Source organism: Trachypithecus francoisi, unplaced genomic scaffold (genome assembly GCF_009764315.1).
Source record: "Trachypithecus francoisi isolate TF-2019V2 unplaced genomic scaffold, Tfra_2.0 Lachesis_group8, whole genome shotgun sequence".
NCBI classification, from domain to species: domain Eukaryota; kingdom Metazoa; phylum Chordata; class Mammalia; order Primates; family Cercopithecidae; genus Trachypithecus; species Trachypithecus francoisi.
Window position 1 is genome coordinate 86771697 of NW_022681473.1, and position 12574 is coordinate 86784270.

Here is a 12574-nt window from a genome sequence, read left to right on the forward strand (position 1 = left end):
GAAAATTGGCTAGCCACAAGTAGAAAGCTGAAACTGGATCCTTTCCTTACCCCTTATACGAAAATTAATTCAAGATGGATTAGAGACTTAAATGTTAGACCTAATACCATAAAAACCCTAGAAGAAAATCTAGGTAGTAACATTCAGGACATAGGCATGGGCAAGGACTTCATGTCTAAAACACCAAAAGCAACGGCAGCAAAAGCCAAAATTGACAAATGGGATCTAATTAAACTAAAGAGCTTTTGCACAGCAAAAGAAACTACCATCAGAGTGAACAGGCAACCTACAGAATGGGAGAAAATTTTTGCAACCTACTCATCTGACAAAGGGCTAATATCCAGAATCTACAAAGAACTCAAACAAATATACAAGAAAAAAACAAACAACCCCATCAAAAAGTGGGGAAAGGATATGAACAGACATTTCTCAAAAGAAGACATCCATACAGCCAACAGACACATGAAAAAATGCTCGTCATCACTCGCCATCAGAGAAATGCAAATCAAAACCACAATGAGATACCATCTCACACCAGTTAGAATGGCAATCATTAAGAAGTCAGGAAACAATAGATGTTGGAGAGGATGTGGAGAAATAGGAACACTTTTACACTGTTGGTGGGATTGTAAACTAGTTCAACCATTATGGAAAACAGTATGGCGATTCCTCAAGGATCTAGAACTAGATGTACCATATGACCCAGCCATCCCACTACTGGGTATATACCCAAAGGATTATAAATTACTCTACTACAAAGACACATGCACACGTATGTTTATTGCGGCACTATTCACAATAGCAAAGACTTGGAATCAACCCAAATGTCCATCTGTGACAGACTGGATTAAGAAAATGTGGCACATATACACCATGGAATACTATGCAGCCATCAAAAAGGATGAGTTTGCGTCCTTTGTAGGGACATGGATGCAGCTGGAAACCATCATTCTTAGCAAACTATCACAAGAAGAGAAAACCAAACACCGCATGTTCTCACTCATAGGTGGGAACTGAACAATGAGATCACTTGGACTCGGGAAGGGGAACATCACACACTGGGGCCTATCAGGGGGAGGGGGGAGGAGGGAGGGATTGCATTGGGGAGTTATACATGATATAAACGTTATGCACATGTACCCTAGAACTTAAAGTATAATAAAAAATAAAATAAAAAAAAAAAAAAAAAAAAAAAGAACATGCTCCTTTAGCTTGGAGAAGTTTGTTATTACTGACCTTCTGAAGCCTATTTCGATCAACTCTTAAAACTCTTTCTCCATCCAGTTTTGTTCCCTTGCCGGTGAGGAGTTGTGATCCTTTGGAGGAGAAGAGGCATTCTGGTTTTTGGAATTTTCAGCCTTTCTGCTCTGGTTTCTCCATATCCTTCTGATTTTATCTACCTTTGGTCTTTGATGTTGGTGAGCTACAGATGGGGTTTTGGTGTGGATGTCCTTTTTGTTGATGTTGATGCTATTCCTTTCTGTTTGTTAGTTTTCCCTCTAATAGTCAGGTCCCTCAGCTGCAGGTCTATTTGTATTTGCTGGAGGTCCACTCCAGACCCTGTTTGCCTGGGTATCACCAGCGGAGGCTGCAGAACAGCAAATATTGCTGCCTGATCCTTCCTCTGGAAACTTCTTCCCAGAGGGGCACCCACCAGATGCCAACAAGAGCTCTGCTGTATGAGGTTCTGTCAGTCACTACTGGGAGGTGTCTCCCAGTCAGGCTACACGGGGGTCAGGGGCCCACCTGAGGAGGCAGTCTGTCCATTATCAGAGCTCAAACACTGTGCTAGGAGAACCACTTTTCTCTTCAGTGCTGTCAGGCAGGGATGTTTAAGTCTGGAGAAGTTGTGCTCACAGCTGCCCCTTCCCCCAGGTGTTCTGTCCCAGGGGGATGAGGGTTTTATCTATAAGTCCCTGACTGGGGCTGCTGCCTTTTTTTCAGATATACCCTGCCCACAGAGGTGGAATCTAGAGAGGCAATCAGTCTTGCTGAGCGGCGGTGGGCTCCATCCAGTTCAAGCTTCCTGGCAGCTTGTTTACACTGTGAGCACAAAACCACCTACTCAAGCTTCAGCAATGGCAGATGTCCTTCCCCCTGCTAAGCTCCAGCATCCCAGGTTGATCTCAGGCAGCTGTGCTAGAATTTCAAGCCAAAGGATCTTAGCTTACTGGGCTCCGTGGGTGTAAGACCTAAAACCATAAAAACCCTAGAAGAAAACCTAGGCAATACCATTCGGGACAGGCATGGGCAAAGACTTTATGACTAAAATACCAAAAGCAATGGCAACAAAACCCAAAAATAGACATATGGGGTCTAATTAAACTAAAGATCTTCTGCACAGCAAAAGAAACTATCAGCAGAGTGAGCAGGCAATCTAAAGAATGGAAGAAAATTTTTGCAATGTATCCATCTGACAATGGACTAATATACAGAATCTACAAAAAACTTAAACAAATTTGCAAGTAAAAAACAAACAACCCAATCAAAAAGTGGGCAAAGGATATGAATAGTCTCTTCTCAAAAGAAGACATTTATGCAGCCAACAGACATGAAAAAATGCTCATCATCACTGGTCATTAAAGACATGCAAACCAAAACCACAATGAGATGCCATCTTATGCCAGTTAGAATGACAATCATTAAAAAGTCAAGAAACAACAGATGCTGGATAGGTTGTGGAGAAACAGGAATGCTTTTATAATGTTGATGGGAGTGTAAATTAGTTCAACCATTGTGGAAGACACTGTGGCAATTCCTCAAGGTTCTAGAACTAGAAATACCATTTGACCTAGCAATCCCATCACTGAGTATATTCCCAAAGGATTATAAATCATGCTACTATAGAGACACATGCACAAGTATGTTTATTGTGGCCCTATTCACAGTAGCAAATACTTGGAACAAACCAAATGTCCATCAATAATAGACTGGATAAAGAAAATGTGGCACATATACACCATGGAATACTATGCAGCCATGAAAAAGGATGAGTTCATGTCCTCTGCAGGGACATGGATAAAGCTGGAAACCATCATTCTCAGCAAAGTATCACAAGGACAGAAAACCAAATACCACATGTTCTCACTCATAAGTGGGAGCTGAACAGTGAGAACATGTGGATACAGGGAGGGGAACATCACACACTGGGGCCTGTTGTGGGGTGAGGGGCTAGGGGAGGGATAGCATTAGGAGAAATAGCTAATGGAAATGATGAGTTGATGGGTGCAGCAAACCAACATGGCACATGTATACCTATGTAACAATCCTGCACATTGTGCACATGTACCCCAGAACATAAAGTATAATAAAAAAGAGAAAGAAATATGTTTTAATAATTGTCCTCTTTAACAAACTAGTTAGATTTCTACTTCTCACTTTTCACATAAATGGTCAGATGGTTCAAAAACTTAAATATTAAAAAAATCACCAAAGTATTAGGAAAAGAATAAGTTTTTAATATTCTGATAACTGACAGGTTTATTTAAGTAAAAGATAAAAGTTACAGGCCAAAAAGGATTGATAAAAATGAATCTTTAAAATTTTGAAAAAGAATACCTCATTACATGAAATCCCATTACCAAAGAAAAACAAGTCTGAGAAAACCCATTTTTACTTAATATCATAGACAAACGTCTACTTTATCTGATTAAATTCAAGCTCCCTGTAATGAGTAGGAATGACAACTTCAGCTCAATATTTAAGTGGGCATAAGATTCATCAGTCAATGTAAATAAATTCCACTTTAAACAAATAAAAAATGTTCAACTTAACACACAATATTAGAAAAACAAGGTAACATTTATTTATTTTTTATGGCAAACAGTATAAATTCTGAGTATACACCAAGTTTTTAAGGGTATAGAGACTAGGAAATCTTATGCATTGCTGGTGGGAGTATTAACTGATGCAAGAATATTGAGAACAATTTAACTATTTGAAAAAATAAAAATTGTATCTTCCCTTTGAATCAACAATTCCACTTTTGAATATTCCCCATGCACCGCATTTTAAAAATATTGAGAACCTGGGGCATGGACCAATAACATTGATCAGTGTCTCCACAGATCACATCAGTTGAAAATTGAACTTACTTATTCTAGATATCTCCACATTCAGTTTTTATGTAATCCTAAAGAGTAGAATTGCAAGTCAGAATATTGGGTCCATTTGCAGCACTTTCAAACAAAGAGCTAGAGATAGTTAACCATGGAATGACCTGCTTTTGAGCTTCCTGTTGCTGGAAGGGTTCAAAATACAACCAAATAAACATTTGATAATGCTGTTGTAGGAGGAAGAAGAGACATCTGTTCACACCTATTGGAATCCAGTGTAGTGTCCAAGAGGTGCAAGTAGAGACTCAACTTTAGAGAGAAGTATACGTAAAACTTAGGCAGGGGCCAGGGCCTCCAACAGGGGCCTAGAGTACAGGACTAGTCAGTTAGAAACTGGGATAATGGGAAATGTGATGGATGAAAAGTAATGACTGGAAGGCAAGACAGAAGCCCCAGCCAAATAACTGGATAACATTTGGAAGAGGGGAAGAAAAGTACAGAATATGCTTCTAAGTCCTGTAATGTACTCACAGCTCTCAAGAAAAAAGGCTTTAATCAGATTTTTGGTGAAGGAAATCTCTGTAGACATCACAGGATACAGGGGATTGATTTAGTCCCAAACTCCTTATCTGGGATAAGTCAAACTGAGAGATAAGAACATGGATACCTAATTTTAAGTTTGATGCTGTATCTACTCCTAGATTTAAAATTATTAAATAATTCAGATGACAGAGCCATGGGGAAAATGCCCTATTTCATGGGAAAGAAGTAAATACTTCAATTATCTGTAGTTTCTACTGATGTCTATTTTTGGTTTAAGCCTCTTTGTAACCAATTATATAATTTTATGGTGAACTGATTTTGTGATGCTCAAAGTTCAAATGATTCAAGTATAAATTATTACCAACCAATTTATTATGCCACTCAATAAACCAAAAGCATGCCTAGGAATAGTTTTCCCAGCGTGAAGTATGTATTCCAATTTATTTGCTTGTTTAACTTTTTAAAAATAAAGAATTGTGATATAATTTTACAAACTAATAAATCCCTAAAATCATTACCTAACTAGTCTACTCTATCCTTGAAAGAGTTGCAACATCCGTGAAGCCTTTATACAAAAACCCCAAATTTAAGTTTACCCTATGAGTATCCTATAAAATTGTGAAAAGCTTTCTAATACTTTCAATTTGTGTTTTAAAATGTTTGTATCAGATATGAATTATTTTTAAAGATGTAATAAATATAAATATTTTTCAATTGCCTGTCATGTTTTTGTCCAGTTATATGTAATAATATATACATATAAATAATTGTTGGTAGTTATTACACATTGACTACATTACATATAGTAAATATTAACTATATATTTCCTATATTACATATAGTAATATTAACTATATATTTACTATATTACATATAGTAATATTACTATTACTATTAGTATTGCAATTATTAGTAAATATTACTATTAGTATTACAAATATTAGTAAATACTACTATTAGTATTACAAATATAGTAAAAAAATTACTAAATTTACTATATATTTACTATATTTATACATATTTACTGTATGTAATATAGTAAATATTAATATGTAATATAGTAAATATAGTAAGTATAGCATTTACTATATATAATATAGTAATTTAATATTTACTATATTTACTATATGACATACAGTAATATAGTATGTTATATTTAATAATTTAATTTAATAAATTATATAATTTACTATATATATTTAATATATGTACTATATTACATATTTACTATATATTACACATAGTAAATATTATATATAGTAAATATGTAATAATTACCAATGATGATTACAGTGGGCAAACACTATTAGGCATTAGGGATCAAGCAATGAATAAGCCAGACACTATTCTTGCCTTCTTAAAGCTTTTATAGTCTGGTAGACAATACAGAGAAGATTATCTACAGGTGTGGTAAAGGTAATGAAACTACTCTATTGGAGCATATTACAAAGGGATCTAATTGAGACTTAGAGAAATTACACAATTTCTTCTAATTAAGAGGTGAGGCAGGCATTGTAGATCCAGTCCCATATTAAAACACAGTAAGCTAGGCTGTTCATGTTCATTATACAGAATATGAAAAATGCCAAGAGATACAAAATCACAAGCCAATATTTTGTTTTTGTAACTTTTAACATAAATTTTTTATCTTAAAGTAGTTAATATAGGTTCATGATAGAGCATCCATTCTCTTTCATTATTTGAAATGGCATATAGCAAAATGTCCCCTTCCTTTTTCTTTCAGTCACGCTGTTCCCTGCCCAGGAGGTACTTACTGTATTCAGCTCCTTATTTATCGTTCCAGAACTATGCCAAAATACTACTTCCATATGTATATAGGGTATGTACGTTGCATCATAGAACATTTTTAGTACCTTTGAAGGCCTTAGTGTGCTCCATCCCAATCTCTTCTGCCTCCCACCTCTCTATTCTTTGTTTCATCTTTTATTTTAGAATCAGGGGTACATGTGTAGGTTTATTACAAAGGTATATTGCGTGATGCTGAGATTTGGAGTACAATGGAGCCTGTCACTGAGGTGATGAGCATAGTAACCAATAGGTAGTTTATCATCCCTTGACCCTATCCTTCTATCCCCCTCTAGTAGTCCCCAGTGTCTGTTGTTCCCATGTTTATGTCTGAGTGTACCCGATGTTTAGCTCTCACTTAAAAGTGAGAATATACAGTATTTGATTTTCTGTTTCTGGATGAGTTTGCATAGAATAATGGCCTCCAGCTGCATCCATGTTGCTGCAAAGGGCATGATTTCATTCCTTTTTATAGCTGCAAAGTTTCCATGTATATATGTACCATATTTAAAAAATTCAGTTCACCACTGCTAGGTACCTGGGTTGATTCCATGTCTTTGTGACTATGAATAGTGCTGCAATGAACATACACATGCATGTTTCTTTTTTGGAAGAACTATTTATTTTCCTTTGGGTATACACAGTAATGGGATTGCTAGTTCTAAGTTCTCTGAGAAATCTCTAAACTGCTCTCCGTAGTATCTGAACTAATTTACATTTCCACCAACAGTGTATAAGCATTCCGTTTTTTTCACAGTGTCACCAACATCTATCATTTTTTGGCTTTTTAAGAAAATCCATTCTGACTGGTGTGAGATAGTATGTCATTGTGGTTTTAATTTGGTTTTCTCTGTGATGACAAGCATTTTTTCATATGTTTGGCTACTTGTATTTGTATGCCTTGTATTTTTTATTTTTTATTTTTATTTTTTATTTATTTCTTTTTTTTATTATACTTTAAGTTCTAGGGTACATGTGCACAACGTGCAGGTTTGTTACATATGTATACATGAGTCATGTTGGTGTGCTGCATCCATTAACTCATCATTTACATTAGGTATATCTCCTAATGCTATCCCTCTCCCCACTCCCCACAATAGGACTGGGTGTGTGATGTTCCCCTTCCTGTGTCCAAGTGATGTTATTGTTCAGTTCCCACCTATGAGTGAGAACCTGTGGTATTTGCTTTTCTGTTCTTACGATAGTTTGCTGAGAATGATGGTTTCCAGCTGCATCCATGTCCCTACAAAGGACATGAACTCATCCTTTTTTATGGCTGCATAGTATTCCATGGTGTATATGTGCCACATGTTTTAAATCCAGTCTGTCACTGATAGACATTTTGGTTGATTCCAAGTCTTTGCTATTGTGAATAGTGCCACAATAAACATACGTGTGCATGTGTCTTTATAGCAGCATGACTTAATAATCCTTTGGGTATATCCCCAGTAGTGGGATGGCTGGGTCAAATGGTATTTCTAGTTCTAGATCCTTGAGGAATCGCCACACTGTTTTCTACAATGGTTGAACTAGTTTACAGTCCCACCAACAGTGTAAAAGTGTTCCTATTTCTCCACATCCTCTCCAGCACCTGTTGTTTCCTGATGTTTTAATGATTGCCATTCTAACTGGTGTGAGATGGTATCTCATTGTGATAGTCTCACTCTGTCACCCAGCCTCGAATGCAGTGATGTGATCTTGGCTCACTGCAACCTCTGCCTCCTGGGTTCAAGCGATTCTCATTCCTCAGCCTCCCGAGTAGCTGGGTTAGGCGTGGACCACAGTGCCTGGCAAGTTTTTGTATTTTTAGTAGAGACAGGGTTTTGCCATGTTGACCAAGCTGGTCTTGAACTCCTGAACTCAAGAGATCTGCCTGCCTTGGCCTTCCAAAGTACTGGGATTACAGACATGAGCCACCAAGCCCGGCCATATGTCTCAATCTGAGAAGTGTCTGTTCATGTCCTTTGCCTTATTTTTAATGGGGTTGTTTTTTGATTATTGAATTAAGTTTCTTATAGATTCTGGATATCCAACCTTTTGTTGGATACATAGTTTTCTAATGTTTTCTCCAATTGTGAGGGTGCCTATTTACTAATTTGATGGTTTCCCTTTCTGTGCAGAAACTCTATAGTTTAATTAGATACCATTTGTAAGTTTGTGTTTTGTTGGAATTGTTTTTGAGGACTTGACCACAAATTCTTGCAAAGGCCGTTATCAAGAAGGATATTTCTTAGGCTCTCTTCTAGAATTTTTATAGTTTGAGGTTTTACATTTAAGTCTTTAATCTGTTTTGAGTTAATTCATTATTCTGCAAAGAGACAGTCAGTTTTTCCAATACCACTTATTGAACTTGGAGTTTTGTTCCTCATTACTTATTTTTGATGACCTTATCAAAGACCAGATAGCTGTAGCTGTGTAGCTTTATGTCTGGGTTCTCTATTCTGTCCCATCGGTCAAAGTGTCTGTTTTGTACCAGTATCATGCTGTTTTGGTTACTGCAGCCTTACAGTACAGTTTGAAGTCAAGTAATGTGATGCTTCTGGATTTGTTTCTTTTGCTTAAGATTGCTTTCGCTATATAGACTATTTCTTTATTTTTGATCCACATGAATTTTAGAATAGTTTATTTTTTCTAATTTGATAAAAAATAATGTTAGTAGGTTGAAAGGAATAGCACTGCATCTGTAAATTGCTTTGGGCAGTATGGCTATTTTAACTATGTTGATTCTTCCAAATTATGAGCATGGAGTGTTTTTCTCTTTATTTGTGTCATTTCTGATTTCTTTCAGAAGTGTTTTGTAGTTCCCCTTGCAGAGATCTTTTACTTCTTTGGTTAGTTGTATTCCTAGGTGTTTAATTCTTTCTGTGGCTATTGTAAATGCTACTACATTCTTGATTTGACTTTTAGCTTGAGGATTATTGGCATTTAGAAATGCAACTGATTTTTGTACATTGATTTTGTATCCTGAAACTTTACTGAAGTCATTTATCAGTTCCAGGAGTCGTTTGGCAGAGTCTCTAGGTGTTTCTAGGTATAGAATCACATTGTCAGTGAAAAGAGATAGTTTGACTTCTTCTCCTATCTGGATGCCTTTTAGGTCCTTCTCTTACCTGATTGCTCTGGCTAGGACTTTTCAGTATTGTGTTGAATAGGAATGGTGAGTAGGTATCCTTGTGTTCTAGCTTTCAGAGAAAATGGTTCCAGCTTTTGCCCATTTAGTATGATGTTGACTGTGGGTTTGTCATAAGTGGCTCTTATTATTTTGAAGTATGTTCCTTTGATGCCTAGTTTGTTGAGGGTTTTTTTGTTTAATCAAAAAGAGATGTTGGATTTTATTGAAAGCATTTTCTGCGACCATTGAGATGACCAAAGGTTTTTGTTTTTAATTCTGTTTATTCGGCAAATCACATTTACTGATTTGCATATGTTGAAACAACCTTGCCTCACAGGAATAAAGTCTACTTGATCATGGTGAATTAACTTTTTGATATGCTAATTGATTTGATTTACTAGTGTTTTGTTGAGGATTTTTGCATCTATGTTCATCAGGAATATTGGTCTGAAGTTTTTAATTTTCATTGTGCCTGTGCCAGATTTTGGTATCAGGACAATACTGGTTTCATCAAGTGAGTTAGGGATGAGTTCCTCTTCCTTGATTTTTTGAGGAATAGTTTCAGTGGGATTTGTATCAGTTCTTTGTATGTCTTGTAGAATTTGGCTGTGAACATGTCTAGTCCAGGGCTCTTTTTTGTTGTGGTTGGTGGTGGATTTTTTTATTACTGATTTGTTCAGGTTTTCAATTTCTTCCTGGTTCTATCTTGGGAAGTTATGTGTTTCCAGAAATTTATTCATTTCTTTTAGATTTTCTAATTTGTGTTTGTAGAGGTGCTTATAGTAGTCTCTGAGGATCATTTGTCTTTCTGTGAGATTGGTTGTAATGTCATCTTTTTCGTTTCTGATTCTGCTTATTTGTATCTTCTCTATCACTTTTGTTAATCTAGCTAGCCATCTATTAATCACGTTTATTCTTTCATAGAACCAGCTTTGTGTTTCATTGATGTTTTATATGGACTTTTGCATCTGTTTCATTCAGTTCTTCAATGATTTTAGTTATTTCTTTTCTTCTGCTAGCTTTGGGGTTGTATTGTTCTTGTTTTTCTTGTTCCTCTAGGTAGAATGTTAGATTATGAGTTTGAGATGTTACTAATTTCTTTGTGTTGGCATTCAACATTGTAAACTCCCCTCTTAACACTGCTTTAGCTGTATCCCAAAGACTTTTGTATGTTGTGTCTTTGTTTTCATTAATGTTGAAGAAATTTTTGATTTCTGCCTTACTGTTGTTGTTTGCCCAAGAAACATTCAAGATCAAGTTGTCTAATTTTTATGTAATTGTGCAGTTTTGAGAGATCATCTTGATATTGATTTCTGTTTTTATTGCCCTGTGGTTTGAGAGTGTGCCTGGTATGATTTCAATTTAAAAAAAATTTTTGAGACTTGCTTTCTGGCTGAGCGTGTGGTTTATCTTAGGGTATGTTTTGTGTATGGGTGAGAAAAATGTATATTTTGTGGCTTGTGGGATAGTATTCTGTAGATATCTATTTGATCCAATTGGTTAAGTTTCCAGTTTAATTCCAGAATTTCTTTGTTAATTTTGAGCCTCATAATCTATCGAATGCTGTCCGCTGGGTGTTGAACTCTCTGACTATTATTGCGTGGCTGTCTAAGTCTTTTTGTAGGTCTAGAATAACCAGTTTTATAAATCTGAGTGCTTGGATGTTGTGTGCATATGTATTTAGGATATTTAAGTGTTCTTATTGAATTGAAACTTTTATCATTATGTAATGCTCTTCTTTGTCCTTTTTTACTGTTACTGCTTTAAGTCTGTTTCATCTAACAGAAAAATAGTGACTCGTGCTCTTTTTTGTTTTCCTTTGCATGGTACAAGATTCTCTATCCCTTTACTTTGAGCCTGTAACAAAAGATGGTTGGGTCTTTTTTTTTTTTTTTTTTTTTTTTTAGTGCAGCTTGCCAACCTATAACTTTTGAGAGGGGTGTTTAGATGATTTACATTCAAGGTTAATATTGATATGTGAGATTTTGATCTTGTCATCATTTTGATACAGGCTTGATTGTGTAATTGCTTTATAGTGTCTGTGACTATGTACTTAAGTGTATTTTTGTGGTAGCTGGTAATTGTTCTTTCATTTCCATGTTTAGCACTCCCTTAAGGATTTCTCGTAAGCCTGGTCTGGTGGTTACAAATTCCCTTAGCCATTACTTATATCAAAAGGATTTTATCTCTCCTTTGTGTATGAAGCTTAGTTTGGCAGAATATGAAATTATTGGTTGGAATTTTTTTTCTTAACGGTGGTAAAAATAGGCCCCAATCTCTTCTGGCATGTATGTTTTCTGCTGAGAATCCACTGCTAGCCTGATGTGGTTCCCTTTTTAAGTGATGACCCTTCTCTCTATCTGCCTTGGGATTTTTTTCTTTTGCTTTGACCTTGATGAATCTGATGACTATGTATGTTGAGGATGGAAATCTTGCATAATATCTCACAGGTGTTCTCTGAATTTCTTGAATTTGCATGTTGTCCTCTTTAGCAAGACTGGGAAATTTTTCATGCACTATATCCTCAAATATGTTTTCCAAGTTGCTTACTCTCTCTCCTTGTCTTTCAGGAATGCCAATGGGTCATAGGTTTGGTTTCTTTATGTCATCCCACATTTCTACGTGATTTTGTTCTTTTTTTTTTTTTTTTTCTTTTATCTGACTGAATTGATTCAAAGGATCAGTCTTAAAGCCCTGTGGTTCTTTCCTCAGCTTGCTCTATTCTGTTAATGACTTATGATTGTAGTATAAAATTCTTGTAGTGAATTGTTCAATTCCAGAAGTTCAGTGTGCCTCCTTCTTAAAACGGCTGTGTTGTCTTTCAACTCTTGGGTAATTTTACTGGATTTCTTGGATTGGGTTTCAACTTTATCCTGAATCTTGAATATGTTTCCTTGACATTCAAGTTCTGAATTCTATGTCTCTCATTTCAGCCATTTCAATCTAGTTAAGAACCATTGCTGGGAAGCTAGTCCGATCATTTGGAGGTAAGGAGACACTTGGACTGTTTGAATTGCCCACGTACTTGCACTGATTCTTTCTCATCTGAGAGGGCTGC